We start from the raw sequence: 18,772 nt of genomic DNA on the forward strand, positions 1-18,772 counted from the left end.
ATTATAATACCATACGGAGTCTTTACGATTGCCCCCCCTCCAAACTCTCCGTGCTCTATTTGTGCCGTGACAACGACTGATATTTTTGTTGTCTCCATTGTTTTGCCTTTTCCAGAATGTCACAGAGTTGGGATCATACAGCAATCCTTTCAGAGTAGCTTTTTGTAGTTAGTAATATGAATTTAAGGTCCCGGCATGAATACTGATTCTTAAGAGTAATGGATCATTAAGAGGAGGGTGTGATGAGAATAATTTAGGGTGGCATGAACTGGTAGAGGTTTTAAAATTAAACGTTATTTCTTTATGCAGATGAGATGGCAATTTTCAAGGAGGAAAATGAGTTGGTCACAACATGAATACTTTCTTGATGTTAACGTTTTTGTTTGAAATACTGCCCTGGAACATGTGCACCGTAAATAAGTCCTCAGAAGTTTACATCGGGAACTCATACTCTTCAGATGTTATACTGGAGAGTTCCTTGTGCATCAGAAAGGATAGCATAGGTAGAGGAAAATCAGGTGTTAATGCAGGTTCCACACTTGATATAAAGCCACTTCTGCAAACACCAGATTAAGCTGCACTCACTAATTAAGACATTCCCCTCCTAAGAGAACATCTCATTATTGCTGATCTAATTGAGAGTTCATGAGATTTAGACATTGCCTAGCAAAATGTTATCTTTGCAAAGTTCTCTTTCATATATTGTACACATTTTTAAAATGGGAAACCTTTAAATTGCAATATAATTTAGACCACTCTTTCCACTAATGTGAGGGAGTGAGGTTTACAAATTTTCTATTTTGATGTACAATTTACACTTCTGACATTTTCACAATAGAATCTATATTTTATTCACTGCATTTTACTCTCGCAATAATTGTAATACAATCATTCGTACATATGATTGTAAAGGGTAAAACTACTCAGTATTCCTAATTCTTAAGGGTAGAAACGTTTCTTTTTTTTTTTTTTCTTAAAATGGAAAAGGTCTAATTTTAAGGGCTCATGAATCTATATAAAATCAGAACCATTACCTGGCCTGTCCGTTGCTATGGCTACATTCTCACGTGATCTGTAGATCTGACATAATTTAGGTATCTGCACAGCAATATCATTGCAAAGACATCAGAGAAAATTTAAGCAGCACAGGGAATGAAGAAAAATAATTTACAAAGAAGATTTTAAAAGAAAAAGGACACTCTAGGAAACAATAAAATTTCGTACTTGATTTTGTAATATATTTTCTACCTATCTTATTAAATATTCACCTATCTTTGTTATATATGCTCTTTCTCTCGTAGGGATCTATCTCTTCCGTTAATACTTCAAGCACACATTAACTGGACAGGAAAAAGGTAATGCTTTTCTTAGCTATGGAATATTGAAGGAAAATAACCTAAGACATTTATAGAGATTAAAAGCTTGCTGTTTTCGCCGTCAAATCATAAATTGCAAGAGCCACGTTTCTGCAAAGAGATTTAACTGGCACCAAAGCTTTATTAAATTTTATTGAGGGATCTTTGATGAAATAATAAAGCTATATTACTTTTGTAAACATTAACATTCTGAGTTAACAGTTGAGTTTGTAATCCAAAGGTACAGATGAAATTTGCAATAAAACAATGATTAGGTATCCCTGTGGTAAATAAGGCACGCCCATTAGCATTCATGCCTGGCTGGGTGGCTCATGGACATACAAACGATGTTTAGGTACCAACCGCATAATTAATACCACCGAACATGATTATCCCCTGAATCCATTGGAGCCAAAGCATGTGTTCACCTCCTGGGATCCCAGGAAACCATGCTTCTCAACTGGCATATTGCAGTGGTAAATAGTGCTTCTTGTCGGGAAGTTATACTGCACAAGTGTTCTGAAGCAATTAGAAGAGTATAGAATTACCGACGAAATTTAGAGAAGAAAGCAAACGGATCAGGAGAAAAAAAGAAATATTTGATGGTGAAGATAGATAAACAAAGACAAGAGCACACCAAAATCAAAGAAGAAATACTGTGAACGTGTCCAGACCGAAGCCCCAGATGTGAGTAATCAAGCCTTTGTCAACTTGAAAGAAAGCTGTTGTGGAAACGGGAGTTTCACCTATAAGCTCTCCGTAACCTTGCTCCATCTCTTGTCACACTGGATGTATCATCAGGTTTCCCAGAGAAACAAAACCAATAGGATAGATGATAGATCAACTGATCGATCGATCAATAGAGGACAGACTCATTGATGACACGTAGGTAGGTAGAGAGATGCCCGTATAGGTTCCACAGATCTGTCTATCTACCTTCCAGTGTATCTGTATATTGAGCTTTACCTTTGGGAAATTGGCTTATACGACCGTGGGAGCTGAATTTGGTAGGACAGGCTCAGAGGCTAGAAACTCAAGATTTCTATGTGACAGTTTTGAGTTCAATCCCTAACTCCTGGGACTCTTCATGTTTTGCAATGAAGGTGTGCAAGAGACTGGACGAGGTCCCCTCATATTATCAAGGGTAATCTCCTTAAAGTCAAGTGCTAATTGATGCCACTCACATCTACAAGACCATCATAGCAGTAAGTACACTAGAGTCTGACCAAACATCTGGGCACCAGAGCCAGCCATGCCGACACATAAAATTTAATCTTCACCCTTGACCACCTCTTCTGTCTATCCATGAAAGACCTCTCTCTCACATCAAAGAGAACAGATTCCTCTGTGTTGAGTCATTTCAGTTACCGTATCCTGGATAAATCCGCATTATTTCAGACTTTGTTTGCACACTGGCTAATCCCTGAAATCTTCAAGTCACAGATGATGATACTCAGGTTAGTTGTGTTTATAATGAAGTATGTAAATAAGCGGGAACTACAGACGCAAAGGAAAACACTTAGACCCAACTTCTACATTCGTGGACTCTATGCTTACAGAGGTTTGGTCTACGTGATCAAATATCTCCATACACTTTCACCCAGGTCTTGATATTATTGGGAGTCTCGGGAATAGCGGAATAACATGGTGGCTTCTGTTATTGGGCTGCAGGGATCGGACACCAACGTTGGCCACTTATTAGCTGGGTGACTTTCCAAAAATCAGCTACTCTTTTTAAACCTCAGTTTCCTCATCTTATTACACCTACTGTACAGCTAGTAAGTCGCCAGTTGGATTTTTGTGATGATGATATGGCATGACGTGTGTAAATTGGATAGGCCAGGGTATATCCAGTCAACACCAGGTATAGTCATTAGCTCCTCCTCAGTCATCCCTGACCTGGATCATGGGACAGGGGGAACAGGTGTCTATAGTTACAGGAAGTGAGGTGTCTACTGAAGGTGGGGTGGCTATGTGTGACTCTCCAGAAAACTTGCTCAATTCCAACAAAGCTGGCTGATAGCAAGAGGAAAGGCTGATGTTCAAGTCTTTCTTATTAAAAAAAAAAAAAAAGGCACTTCTGTGACCACATGAGTACTCTGGCTACGTCCTTCTGCTTCACAAACACTAACAGACTTGTCTATGACCTGCTCTTTTTTTGTCTGACTTCTCAACCCACAGCAGCCTCACTTCTGCCCCACGTAAACGTCTGAAATGAATCTTGGAAACTGGACACTTCTCAGTAAGTTTTCCTGCCTCCCGACAAACTCCGGTACCTTTCCTGAATCTTCTTTTGTGATCACAGCCTCTTTGCAGCACCACAGACAAACGCTAACGTAGTGCCCACGGTGACGCAGGTCATTCATAGTCTGCATCAGCTAAATAAACGTATGCACCTTATTAATATTTTATATGACCTTCAAAAACTGCTTTTGCAAATGCTCTGGGAGATCAGGTTGAGGATTCCACATCCTCCGCCCTGTCACCCTGCAGGCATTTTGCAGCTCAGGATGATGGGCCCTGCTGGAACTTCCTGGGCTTTTATCTGTATTCATCTCCAAGCTTCTCCTCCCACCCCACCCAGCTCCAATTTATGTTTCTAATCCGTAAATCCACAGAAAATCCACAGTTGCTGACTCTCTTTCGGACTCCATGGGTCTCCTTATTTTTGTCCTGAATATGTGATCTGAATAGGATGAATCTAGGTAAAGGCAAATTTTCCACAATTTCAGCAATATGGTTGTTTCTAGGTAGCAAAGGCAAAAGACACAGAAAGGAGGCTTATGTTTTACTATATGCCCTTCAGTATCTTTGAATTTTGTACTATATGCATATAAACTTATTGCAATACTAAGTATATTAAAACAAATGAACAATCAGAAATAAATTTAGCTGCAGGATACCAAAACATGTAAACTTTTTAATTAAACTATTATATAGTCAAGACTATTTTCTGTAGAACTTATACCTTAATTTCTCCAGATTTCGTTTTCCCAAAGATATCAACTGTGTAATGAACGGAACCACCTGAGGGTTTAAGACACGAGTTACGGACATCAAGACGCTGGTCATGTTCTCTGCCAGGGTCAATGCAGAAAGAAATGTTGCACATCACTTTCTTACTGACTGCCAACGCATCACACATCCGTGTGCACCCAGCCACGAGTGGCTGCTCATCCCCTAAGTACGTGGAGTCGGCCCACACACACTTGAACTGGACGTAGCCTGTGGTGTGCCGTAACCAACAGAACATGGTGGACAGGATGCTCAGCGAGGTCTGGAGAGTAAACCTCAAGGGACCGTGCAGTTTCCACTAGGCACCCTGAGAAGGGAACTCTGACATGAGCTTCTATTGCGGGAGCCAATGGTAGATTGTAGAGAAAAACAGACCATATAAAATAAACACCCGGCACCCCGTCCAACAGAGAGCATCAAGTCCCCGTTAACGAATGAGGTTGTATCTTCCTACTCCTCAGCTCCTCTGCCCTCCTCCTGATGGCCTTCCATCCGTGTAAAGTACAATTTTCCCTTCTGATTTTAGCCCCAGCATTTGTATTTTTAGACGATGTGAAATGCACCTACATTTTAAAAAGGATTTGAAACGTACATATAAAAATACCAAGTTCTATGTTATATATCAGCACTGACTGGCACATTTCTTCCCACCTGGGGAATCTATACCTCATTGCAGACGCTCAGTTATGTTTTTGAGATTTCTACTTTATCAACTGTCTTTCTTATGAGTGATCTCCTTTGGAGTAAGTCACTGGTAGACGTAAAGAACAACAGAGTGCCTATCGCTCTCAACACTTGCTTGGGGTTCATCTTTCTTTTGATCTTGCATGAAGACCATCAAAGTAGGCTCTCTTAAAACTGACTTTGACCCAGAAGTTCTGAATTGGGGCTGATGCCAGTGGCTCCCTGGGAAATGATGTAGCTTCTGAGTCCTTGGGATAAGACATGCTTTGCACCTCAAAAGGCACCAAAAAATTGTGCTTCTGAAATACAGGGAAGTGCAGATGCTTCAAAAATGCTCTCCTAGGGGCTTCCTCCAAATGCATGGCTGCTGTTGTGCAACCCTTCCCTGCCTGCATACTTTCTTGCATCGGGCGAATCACAGAAAGCCAGCTTTGGGATCCGGTGGCATGACTGAGTCAAAGAAAACCCAGGAAGCCTCCATCTGTCTCTTTGACTTGACATTGGGTGTTAAAGGCTCTCCTTTTGCTCTTCTTTGCATCAAATACAGAGCAAAGTGCCATGTACAATGGACAGATCTTCAACATCCTTTGTCTGTCTTCATATCGGTCCCACACATCTACCACTCCTTTACATATTGGCTAACCACAACAACACTTGAATGACTTGGTTCCTGTCTAAGCTTATATCCATGTCAAAATAGACATAGACTGAGTCACTGCAGTGAAGTGCCTTTGACTGAGGCAGGAGACAGAGACAGCATTGCTGGAGAACGCTGGTTCAAGGTCTGACTAACACGGCACAGGACATGTTCACCTGTAGAACTGCTATTCATTCAAACTAAAGTACAGTCATCTAGATAGAGGAAGGCACAATGGCCCAGCTTCACATCCTGATCTCCCACTGTCTGCTGTACCTTCAGAACACACACATCCGTTTACAAGACCCTGCCATATTTTGGGTCATCTACCCCTTTTCCCTTTTGATTCCAAATGATTTTCTCATCCTCTCACATCCTTTATATAAGCACATACTTTTTATCTAAATAAAGATTTTTTTTCCTATCACAAATGTCAACCTAGACTTCATGGAAAACTCTGTTTAATAAGAATATTTAAAGAAAATGACTTAGGCTCTAAAGGAGGCATTAAAAAAAACATTTTAAGGGACACCTGGGTGGCTCAGTTGGATATGCATCTGATTTTGGCTCAGGTCATGATCTCACACTTCATGGGTTCGAGCTCCCCATCGGGCTCTGTGCTGGCAGCTCAGAGCTTGGATCCTGCTTCCAATTCTGTGTATCTCTCTCTCTCTCTCTCTCTCTCTCTCTCTCTCTCTCTCTCTCGTCTCTGCCCACCCCCGATCATACTCTGTCCCTCTCTCTCTCTCAAAAATAAATAAGCATTAAAAAAAATATTAAACATTCCTGGAATAAGTAGGCAAGCTTACAAATTGACTACTTGGAAAGGAAATATTCATTTGGATAGGGGAGTTTGGGTATCTTTTTAAGATGCAATTAAAACATAACTGCTCTAAATGAACCATAAACAAAAACCACAGTAAAGAGCAAAAATTACAGACTAGTATTTCCTTACCCTCACATCTTGCATTTATCAGTCTGTGCTAACGGGGCATCTCGCATTATTTTAATGTCACAATCTAGCATCCTAATCTCTTGGCTTAATTTCACTTTTCACGCTAACATCTAAAAATGTACAACTCATATCAATTCCAGAAGGCATCCTACTTTCTCCATAGCCTAAATTATTAATAAAAATGTCAAGGAAAGAAAACTAGCATCGACCCTTTCTGCAGCTTGACTATTCCTTAAGTCAATACATGCATACTACTGACCCTCAAGTCAGTTTCCCACAGGGTGTACTGTTTTGGAAGCTAATTTGCTCCTATCTGTAGGGAAGCACATGGTGTGGTGACCAAAGCTATTGTCTGGGAGACAAGGGACAGGGTTTTCAGTCCTGATGTTGCCATTGAGGCACCTTTCTTTATCTCTCCTTCACTCTTCAAGCAAAGGAAGGGATGCGGTCAGGACTTCCTATATCTATTCCATTTCAGCATTCCATGCAAGCGTGTTCTTTTCAAGGTGAGAGACAGGGGGCCCACAACCTGAAATCTAGACAAGCATTTCCCACCCGGGTTTGCACGGCTCGGCAGCTGTCTCCTTTTCATCCGTCTTGATGGCTACATGGGATGAGCTGCTGAAAGAAGAGCCAGAATAAGGATGAGGCCAGAGGATCCACTGTTTGCACAGGTTCAATGTTAAGCCCTCCTTGAATTATCTTTTGAAGAAGATAGAAAAGACTGAGTACTGAGTACTCAGAGAGTCCTCACTCAATTCAGGTGTAAAAGAATCAATGCGAAGATCAAATAGAACTTCCTTGCATGTCCTCTGACCTCTGTGATGATAAAATCCCACTGAAGGTAAGCAGTGTCACCCTCCTTGCAGCTGATGAGACAAAACAGGCTTTCAAAGGTTAGGGGACTTGACTAAGAGACTTGCCTCTCTTCAAGTGTCTCAGCTCCTCAGGTTGTACAATTCTCTCCCATATGGTGGGTCCTTCTGAAGGAACACACCTCCTGTAGTCTGCTGCTTCTCAAGATCAAGATTCCCAGAGCTTTCAATGTCACCACAGATAGGTAACTACTCCAATATACCATGGAGTCAACGTCTCCCAGCCTGCAGAGTGCAACCCGGTCATCGCCTCCTTCCCTCCAGATACTGTTCCCTGGGCATGAAGCCTGAGATGCTACTCCAGGTGTCTTTGTGTTCAATTTATATCTTCAACTTATGAAATAATAAGATACTCGAGTTTTGCTTTGATTTTTCTTTTTTTTTTTTAAATTCGGTGCCACGGATCCACAGTCTGTTTTCTTTTAAAGTTCTCTTAGGGCTGCCGGAGGAAAGGCTGGGATATTCACATCATCAGCATTCATCTTGGAAAAGTAGACGCATAGTTCCAGTCTGTTGGTATCTTTTGCATGACTTGGTATCTTTCCGATGAGTTGATGGTAGACGGCTTTGGAAATGTTCAAGCATAGTTATCAGATAGCTAACAGTAAACATGAAATTCTCCACAGGGAGCTAGAAAAAAAAATGTTTACAGAGAAACACAGTCCCTGTTTCTGATCCTAACTCCAATGGACACTGAGCTAAAATGTACTTTGGTCAGCAATGTTTGCGAGCATCTATCCCCCGGATGCCTATGCTTTGTCATGCACGAAGGCATGACCCTTCTTTTCTGAGGTGAACTGGGTTCGGCACCGCTTCCTGTGTCTGTCTAAGACTTGCTCCTCTCCTCTCTGCAGCCCCGGGACAACCTCTCCCCGGCATCACTGTGAGGCATCTGAGGTCCTAGTGGGTGAAAGACACTTCTCGGTGGACTGCAAAGTTTTCTTCTTGGGTTTGCAGGCCATCTTGTACTTGGTCTTAAGTATGTCTTTGACCCTTTCCTACTGGATCTTGTGACCTGGTAGTGATTCCAGCTGGCAGGAAGCTATTTAAATCCTGATTCAATTCACTAAGACACCTGTGATCCCCTAAACCTCAGCTCTTGTGAAAACTCTTGAACATGCTTCAGATCCTTGCACTTGACAAATTGCTACTCATATCAGGACTAAACATCCTGAAATCCAAGACTTCCCCTACTGGTGTGTTGGTCGACTCGTGAACAGCCTTTAGGCTAATCTTTCAGAGAGGTATTCCTTCCTTTAATTTAGCTCATCTTTTCTTATCTCGCCTGACGATTTGCTGGGGAAGGAGATTTTAAGCTATATCCTGGAGTACAGGGACCTAACAAAGTCAAACCGACCCCCCCCCCCCCCACCAAAACGGCCCTGGATAATTCCAATAAAAATGTGTCCATCTCTTCTGCCTGAGTAGATTCATGAGCTGGGAGAAGATAATACCACTTAGATAGTACGGAAAAGTAAAAAGGGATGGTTTGGGGAGAAGGTAGGTGAAAAAGAGGGTCCAGAATATGAAACAGGGCAGAATTAAGGAAATAAAAGCATTCCTAAAGACCATTAATTGGATTCTTCTTAATATTCGTGGAGAGACACAAATAAAGAATGGAATTCTATTTCATTGACTTTTTGTGCTCAGATTGCACTTCTATAAATAAGGCACCACGATGGCACACACCAAGTAAGCCACATGCTTGGCAGACGTGCACAGGGGCACACACATGCATGGAAGTAGATAGGAAGGAAACAGACGCTGGAACACGGGTGCCGGACTTAATCCTGGGAATCGCAGGACCTTGGCCAGCTTGGCCAGCTGTTTCAGCTCTCTGCTCTCTTCCTTCCCTAACGAGAAAAGGAACAGGGCACAGAATGAATCTAACATTACAAGTGCCGCCATGCTATGCCCTTATCAGACTTTCAGTTTCATTGGTAGCAGATAACACGGTACAGACGTCCAAAACACTCCAGAAGGTTAGGGGAATGGGCTGACAGTTTCTCAGGATCCATTTGTTCAGTCACGATAGAGAAGGATAAAAAGTATGCATAAAACACCAACCAAGTGGACGCTGTGTTAAGTTCCTGTTAGTGAATTCTAACGGATTGTTTTGTACCTCCTAGCCTGCTGTCCTCCAAATCTGCAGTCCTGCCTCAGGATCCATGTGGCAACGTCCTGGACTCCCACAAAGACAGCAAAGGGGAAAGTCACGTTGCAGAGCTCTTTACCAGCTACGATTCTCAGGTGGGATGAAAGTGAATAACAGAGTTCTACATACAGAGGTGCAGGATTCCTGTCAGTAATAAATATTGGAAAAAGGAGTGCAGAAAAAGGACCAGGGATTTATAGTTAGCCAGCGTTCATGGCAAGCCAAAAGCAATCACATAAAATGGCAAGGAAATTGGAAGAAAGTGTTAGGCTATGGAAGTTGATTTAGGCAAAAACTTGGAGAGCAGAGAGAAGTGGTGTGCACAGCAACCACAAGGTGTGGACTGGAGGTATGTTACACTGAGGGTAGCTGATTAAGGAACACCTTACATTAGGTAGAGTCCTGATAAAACCGCTTTGTTGTAAAGTATTGATCTCGGCACGTGCCCTTCCTGTTCAAAATCAAGGGACAGCTTTATAGAATACTACACAGGTTTTAAAAGGAAGGAGATTCTGACACAAGGTACAACATGGATGAACCCTGAGAACATTATTCTGCATGAAATAAACTGGTCACCACATGACAAAAAGTGATATTAGCACCGTGAATTTGGCTTCTTCATTTTTGTGACAATCTACTCAGCAAAGAGCAGACGTTAGAAACAAAGATTTTATGCATATAGAGCAAATTCCCTGGTGAATATACTTGACAAACCAAATAGTCCAGATTAAAAGAAAATGTGTTGGGAAAAGATAATGTGTTGGAGGAGCCCCTGGGTGTGGCTCAGTTGGTGAAGCGTCCGACTCTTGGTTTCAGCTCAGGTCACGATCTCATGGTTTCACGTGTTTGAGCCCCACACCGGGCTCTGCGCTGGCAGCACGGAGCCTGCTTGGGATTCTCTCTCCCTCCCTCTTTCTCTGCTCCTGTCTTTCTCAAATTAAGTAAATGCACTTGTGTGCTCTGTCTTTCTCAAATTAAATAAATGCACTTAAAAAAATCTAATAAAAAAAAAGTAAATGTGTTGGAGCCTGAAATACTGGTTCAAAACAGTAATAAGAAAATAAATAAATAAAACCTTCCTTTACTGTCGATATTACCCACCCGTACCACTTTGTTGTATATATGGATACATAAAATCAAGATGGCCTTAGGGAATGCACTGAGTGGAATTTATTTATTTATTTATTTTTTTAATTTTTTTTTCAACGTTTTTATTTATTTTTGGGACAGAGAGAGACAGAGCATGAACGGGGGAGGGGCAGAGAGAGAGGGAGACACAGAATCGGAAACAGGGTCCAGGCTCTGAGCCATCAGCCCAGAGCCCGACGCGGGGCTCGAACTCACGGACCGCGAGATCGTGACCTGGCTGAAGCCGGACGCTTAACCGACTGCGCCACCCAGGCGCCCCTGGACTGAGTGGAATTTAAATAAGCAATTTCACAAGTACATTCTGCAAATGAAGGAAACTCGGGATATTAGAGTACTGAGAATTTCCATGCAGAAGAAACAGACAGGAACCCTTCTTTTTCAACCATAGTGTTTTATGACTCCTCTATTTTTCATCCATGTCATTTTCTCAAATTATTTAAATGGAAGCTTCACACCGTTCTGAAAACTACCCCGTAGAATTCACTGAGAAAGGGCTGATTGTTGTAAATGGGAATTCGGACTCAAGGTCTTTGGAAGCTCTGTGGAAACCGGGGTAAAAATCCCCAGGGTTTGTCCTGAACACCATGGAATATTTAGATTAGGAAACTGGAATGAATGAGTTCTTGGTGAAAATGAGCTGTGAAAGGCTATTTTGCAGCCACCTGAAAAGTCAGTGTTTGCTTTCTGATGGGAAACCGGGTGTTATCTCTCCTTAACCACCAGGGTATTCTTTGGCAACCGTTCCTAAGAAAACTACGTTATACCGTCTTCTTTGTCATTTCTGAGCTAGCACCAGCCTCATCGGCTAATACTGTACACAGTGAGGAGCATGATACAATGTCCCGTGGTAATGGAGAAGAATTTTACCTTTGTAAATATTTCTCGTGAAAACACAATGTGCTAAAATAATGCTAGACAGTGATTTTAACCGATTATTTGTAACACAAATAATTTGTAACACGGGACGAAGCTAGTTGTGATTTTATATCAGGGTGATCAATCCCATTAGTGAATATTTAATTTTGCAACTGCATTTTGCCCTCCATTTCTATAAAATACATACACCCATGTACAGTTTTATCAATATTAAATTATATTAAATGAACAGTAGTTTTATTAGCTTAGCTGTCATAGAATGGTGGCTCGCATTTTCAAATGTGTAATTTATATGTGGGTCATTTCCTGTGATGCTTTTTTTTAATTAAAATGTTTTTCTTTAAATTTTATTAGAGAGAGAGAGGAGAGACAGACAGAGAGACATGAGTAGGGTAGACGGGCAGAGGGAGAGAGAGAGAGAGAGAGAGAGAGAGAGAGAGAATCTTAGGCATGCTCCCTGCTAAGACCTATGTTGAGGGGGCTTAATCCCAAGACCTTGGGATCATGACCTGAGCTGAAACCAAGAGTCAGACTCAACTGACTGAGCAACCCAGGTGCCCCTCTGTGACACTCTTAACAGTGAGAGACAGTGGAGGTCAGTGTCTAAAAGGATCCACATGTGTACTGGTGTGAACGGTCTTCTCAGACTGTGAGGCCCAGGTATTTGCAAAAATAGTATGGGCAGTGTGAGCTGACTTCCCTGAGGTCAAAGATCCAAGACTGGTGATTCAGGCAGTTTGTAAGAACCTGGGTCTTTAAACCATCAGGCCCGTTTCCAACCCAGTGAAGTGTTTCTGATGGAACATGGCAGTAATTCAGAGGACCTGACCTTATCTTCACCGGAATATAAACGTCCGTGTGCAGGTGGACATCCTTGTCCCGTGAAATCTGCACGGAGCGGGTGATGGTTAGAAACTTGGGGGGAAGTAAAGGAGCAGTGGCAACACTAACCTAGATAGTTTTGTCTGATTCTGCCCATTTCCATTAATTGGAATAACACCTTACCACATAAACCCAACACACTCAGGATGCACTCACTGGCCAGAAAAAATAAAAAGGGCACATTAGATCATTTGTAATCTAACCCTATCTCATTCCCTATCCAATCCACCAAGAATTGGGAAACAGGTTCAATTTTATTGAGCCTCCCATTTCTTTTTAAAGTTTATTTTGAGAGAGACAGAGACAGCATTGAGGGGGGGAAGGGCAGAGGGAGAGAGAATCCCAAGCAGGTTCCGTGCTGTCAGCACACAGCCAGACACGGGGTTCAAACTCACGAAACCGTGAGATCATGACCTGAGTCTAAACCTAGAGTCAGACACTTAACCGACTGAGCCACCCAGGCACCCCGAGTCTCCCGTTTTTTGAGTTAGAAATCCACATTTTATTATATTGAGAGCAGAAATAGCGTATGACACGTAAGTGGAAATAGCCAAGAAAGAGCGCTCAACTTTCTAAAGGCAGTTAGCTGGCTGTGATGTTCATCTAGTGTCTCAACAGCACAGGAGAATGTTTTACTGATTTACATTCTTAAAGCATCCCAAATTCCAAAAACATATCTGATTGATCATGTTGTCTGGGGATTGAGATCTCTTCTCTGTGCTACTAGAATAATCCAGAGATCTTTGCAGCTCAAGCATTTGTTAAAAATAGCCTAAACCAAAGAACACACTAAAGAAACACAAGGCTCATTTTTCCAAATGAGGTAAGAAACACGTACCTTTGAACTGGGAAGAAATCTGGTTCAAGCAACAAGAGTTATAGGGCACCTGGGTGGCTCAGTCGGTTGAGCATCTGACTTTGGCTCAGGTCGTGATCTCACAGCTTGTAAGTTCAGGCCCCAAATCAGGCTCATCCTGACAGCCCAGTGCCTGGAGCCTGCTTCAGATTCTGTGTCTCCCTCTCTCTCTGCCCCTCCCCCACTCATGGTCTCTTTCTCTCTCTCTCTCTCTCCATCAAAAATAAATAAAACATTAAAAAAGAATTAAAAAAAGCAAGTGCTAAGGTCAGGAAAAGAGAAGGTCTCAGTCAGGGTATCAACTCTGAGTTCAGTATCCACCAAATAGAAAAATGCATAGATGGTACAATCCCCAAGTCAAATGCATCTCTGCAAGTCCTAAAGACACATGATGTAGGGCCTCCCAAAGGAAGGAAGTCCTAGGGCCATGCTGCTCGTGGGTCTGCAGCAGGGTACAAGATTCCAAATTTCTTTTTGTTTTTAATTTTTAACATTTACACATTTTTTGAGAGACAGAGCATGAGCAGAGAGGAGCAGAGAGAGAGGGAGACGCACAATCCAAAGCAGGCTCCAGGCTCTGAGCTGTCAGCACAGAGCCCGACGCAGGGGCTCAAACTCACAGACTGTGAGATTTCAACTTTCTAAAAAACTCCTAGTTGATTCTTATGTAGATTCGGTAGATCACAGGTTGAAAAGGAAAGAGGAAATGGAGACAGGACACACCGCTAGATAAATTAATTCAGAATATCTGCCACCAAAGGTCAGGCATCATTATTTCTATCCATAACTCTATTGAGGTATAGCAGGCAAATAAAACTTGTGTATATTTAAGGTGAACAAAATGACATTTTTCTCTATGTTATACACTGAGATATTTACCACCATCATGCTAAAAAAAAAAAAAAAAAACAACCCACACCCATCACCATGACCACAGAACTATTTGTTTTTCCTTTGAGAGAACAACTGAGAACTATTCTCTTAGCAAACATCAAGTATATGATACAGTGTTGCTAACTGCCTTTGCCAGGCTGCACATTGTATCCATCCTGCAGGCATCTGGATTTATAGCAAGATCATCAAGTGATTCTAATGTGCAGCCAAGATTGAGAAACCCTGGTCTAAATAGGTGCTCTCAATTGTTAATGTGCATGTGTGTCACCAGAAGATGTTGTTTAACCGCTGACTGCAGGTTCGCTGAGTGTCGGTCAGGCCCAGGAGCTTGCATTTCCAATAGGCTCAGGCCACGCTGAGGCTGCCAGAGGGAAACTTAGAGTCACAAGCCTCTGGGAAGAAACTATCTGGCCACACCTGGCATTTAAGGCCTTGTTGATATAGCACTCGGGGTCCTACTAAGCCTCATGCACAGAAGAGTTTTCTCTATCGTTTCAAAGATGAAGAGATAGGAGGGGCACCTGGGTGGCTCTGTCAGCTAAGCCTCTGATCTCCGCTCAGGTGATGATCTCCGGGCTTGTGAGTTCGGGCTCTGCACTGACCGTGTGGAGCCTGCTTGGGATTCTGTGTCTCCCTCTCTCTCTGCCCCTCTCCCGTTCGTGCTCACTTGCCCTCTCCCAACATCAGGAAATAAACTTAGAAAAAAAAGATGAACGCACAGGAGAAAAGAGTCTACAGAAATATGGAAAAATAAACAAATGAATAATATGCACTTACAAAAAGATATCTCATATTTATTATACACAAAAAATACTTATATATTTAGTGTATATTTTACATAACTATATGTAATACTATTCTGAGAAATACATTTTATACAATTATTCTCTGTACATATAAAACATTATATAATATATATTTATAAAAATATGTGAGATAAAAATAAAAAGATGAGTAACTACATTAGTCATTTACAACATTTACTCATTTATTTGAACAAATAAATTAATCGTTGGGTTCGGGGTTTTCACACCATCTTTTAATTCAAAAGATATAAGTAAAGAGTCATATTTTAAGATATGATTCAGAAAGCCTAATATTAGGTGAAGGAGGCCCTTCTAACTGCCACTCCCTGCCGCTAAATATCCCGGGCCTTGAATTCTGGAAAGGTCCAAACATTTGTTAACATTTCTCTCCTCAGGAGACTCTTGTGAGAGGGAGGAAACAAATTTTAATTTTTTTTCTAGCTGTGTGGGAGCATTTTTTTCTTTCCTACTGCAAAACGCACCCAGCAGTAGGTAAAGTTCCAGGAAAATCTAACTGTGGGAACGTGCATCCCCCCTGGGGAGCTCAGGCAGGCACTCACATCTGTAAGCACAGGTGGGAACGCGCATCCACCTGGCGAGCCCAAGCTTCCAGATAACAGGTCACACCGGTGACCTGGCAAACACCCCTGAACTTGCCGGTGCTTTCCAAGGGCTGCGTGCACACGCCCAGCCTGCAGGGCCTGCACACGTGTGCACAGAACCAGACCAGCAGGTTTCTAACTCTCGCTCTAGGTTCCTTTTCTCCCATGTAAAGGAACGATGTTAACACTGCTGCAGAGAAAATCGCAAGCCCAAACTGGCATCACTTGGGTGGAAGCCTCCAATTAAGTAAACCGAGACTTAATATCTAATTTAACTGCGGTCTGAAACCCCCAGAAATGTAATCTTGAAGCAGTGAACTTGGGACTCTCCAAGTCAGTACTAGGAACTGTGCCAACAAACCCCTCCGGATCCCCTGAGGAGGGCCACCTTGCCTAAAACAATGGGTTCTTTGTTAGTAATTCCCCTTTTCCGGTTTCCTCTCTACCTTTAAAAACCTTAGCCCTTTGGACCTCCCCTCTACCTCCTAGATGGCACTCTGCTTCCCTACGTGCACCCAGAGCAGCTACATACTGAGGACAGCTGGCAACTATTTCAAGCCAATATTGGCTGTTCTTCTATTGCATAACAAAACGAGGGACAACCATGCAGAAGTAGGGGGCAAAGAGTCTGATGCAATCTGCATTTTCTTATGTGCACACATGGTGTATTTGCAGCAATATCAACTGGGAGTAACACCCCTCTCCCCAGCAGCACTGAGCATCAAAATTCCCCAGCAGCATTGAGCATCAAAATCCCCCAGCAGCACTGAGCATGCAAAAGTCCCTGTTTATATGAAATAAAGGAAAGTGGTGCCTGAGTGGATCAGTCAGCTGAGCACTCACCTCTTGATTTCTGCTTAGGTCATGATCTCCTGGTTCCTGAGTTTGAGCACTGCATCAGGCTCTATGCTGACATCGCAGAGCCTGCTCAGGATTCTCTTTCTACTCCTCTCTCTGGCCCTCCTACATGCTCGCTCTCTCTCTCTCTCTCTCTCTCTCTCTCTCAAAATAAAGTAAAAAAAAAGGGGGGGGAAGGACAATGTACTCATAGTTCTGTGTAAATTGCTGATTCTCTGTGTTGGGAAATAGAAATTCTGAAGAAAACTAAGGATAGGAGGCATGGTACTCTTACACTTTAAATGGTTATAAGGTACAAGAGAAGATGAGATGGAATAATAATTTTATATAATGAAACATTCCACATTCTACACACAGTTTAAGATGTAAGTGGGGTATATCTACACGGAGCGGTATGCTTAGAAAATGTGGGAATTTATAGGTGGTAGGTTCCGGAACCAACAGACCGGTGTTCCAATATGTCACTCCTATAGAGCTTCAAAGTTTGGTAATCTAAGCAAATTAAGTTAACCTTTCTTAATAAGCCTCTTATGAGGGGTATTTGAAATAATGTGCAGTGACTTCCGTGTCATAATTGGTTAATAAAATAAACTCCAAAAAATTATCAATATCAATTTGTAGACCAAAGCACCAACCCTTTACTCTGAAAATTAGGGATTGAAAAGCTGCATTTCAGAGTATGCCTCTCTAGGAATTGTATTTCAGGGAGCCGGGTCACCCTAGGTAAGGAAGCAAAGAGATTCTTTGTGAACATGTACAAGTTATAAATGCATGAGAAATGACAGAGTTAACACGAATAAACTTCCTAATGATACATATATAATGAAAGGATCAGGGAATGGTAAGACCATTATTTAAAAGTTTAATGGTCAAAATGAATAAAGTAGGATTATTCACCCAAATTATTAAATATCCAAGAGTCCATGGTGATATAAATGAAATATTTGATACATAGGTGAGAATACTCAAATCTTCCATGCAGAAGAATTGCAAATAATTGATGTTGTGCTCCAGCCTTAAGTAGGTGGAGAGTTACTCCCTACGTCCTTGGTACCTACTTCCTTCTAAAAAGTACAGTATAGGTGGGCACCTGGGTGGCTCAGTTGGTTAAGCGTCCGACTTCGGCTCAGGTCATGATCTCACGGTTCGTGAGTTCAAGCCCCGCGTCAGGCTCTGTGCTGACAGCTCAGAGCCTGGAGCCTGCTTCAAACTCTGTGTCCTCCTGCCTTGGTCCCTCCCCTGCTCATGCTCATGCTCTCTCAAAAATGGATAAACGTTAAAAATTTTTTTTTGTTAAAGTACAGTATGGGTAGAGATAAAAGAAAAAAAAAACATAGTATGTTTACAGTGGAGGAACTTGACAAACACGAATAGACAAGTGATGGGGGTGAACATCAACTGTGTAAATCCCATATACATCCTGGATATGTGATGAAAACAACAGTCTGTACCTAGGGTCTGTCTCCCTAAAATGCATAACCCCAGTCCAATCATGAGAAAAACCTGTATCAAATTCAAATTGACACGCATTCAACAAAACACTGCCCAGCGCTCCTCAAAGCTGTCAAGACAATCAACCAGAAGGAAAGCCCGAAAACCTGTCACGGCCAAAACAATCCTAAGAAGACATAACAACTAAATATAGTGCAGAATTTGGACAGGATCCTGGAACAGAAAAAAGACATTAAGGAAAAATGACGGAAATCTGAATAACGTATGGAAATGTATCGAGATTGGTTCATTAATTGTGAGAAATGTGCCATATTCTTGTCAGATGTTAATAATAGGGTAAATGGGATGTAGAGTATATGGGAACTCTCTGGGCTATCTTTGTCATTTTTTTCTGTAAACTTAAAAGTATTCTAAAATCTAAAAGCTCACTTTATTTTTTTCCAGCAATGACATGTTTTATTTTTTCATTTTTATTTATTTTTTAAAGAATTATTTTTTTAAATATAATTTATTGTCAAGTTAGGTAACATACAGCATATACAGTGTGCTCTTGGCTTTGGGAGTAGATTCTTGTGGTTCATTGCTTATATACAACACCCAGTGTTCATCCCAACAGGTACCCTCCTCCCATGGGTTCCTGTTAAGTTTCTCAAGTTCCATATAGGAGTGAAAACATATGGTAACTGTCTTTCTCTGACTGACTTATTTCACTTAGCATAAT

At 41.8% G+C, this 18,772-nt stretch overlaps 1 pseudogene; it reads left to right on the forward strand.

The window, feature by feature from the left end:
• LOC121020200 (trifunctional enzyme subunit beta, mitochondrial-like) overlaps positions 1 to 18,772 on the forward strand; it is an 86,844-nt pseudogene that overhangs the window by 16,023 nt on the left and 52,049 nt on the right.

The sequence above is a fragment of the Herpailurus yagouaroundi genome, unplaced genomic scaffold (assembly GCF_014898765.1).
Source record: "Herpailurus yagouaroundi ecotype Mexico unplaced genomic scaffold, PumYag 248, whole genome shotgun sequence".
NCBI classification, from domain to species: domain Eukaryota; kingdom Metazoa; phylum Chordata; class Mammalia; order Carnivora; family Felidae; genus Herpailurus; species Herpailurus yagouaroundi.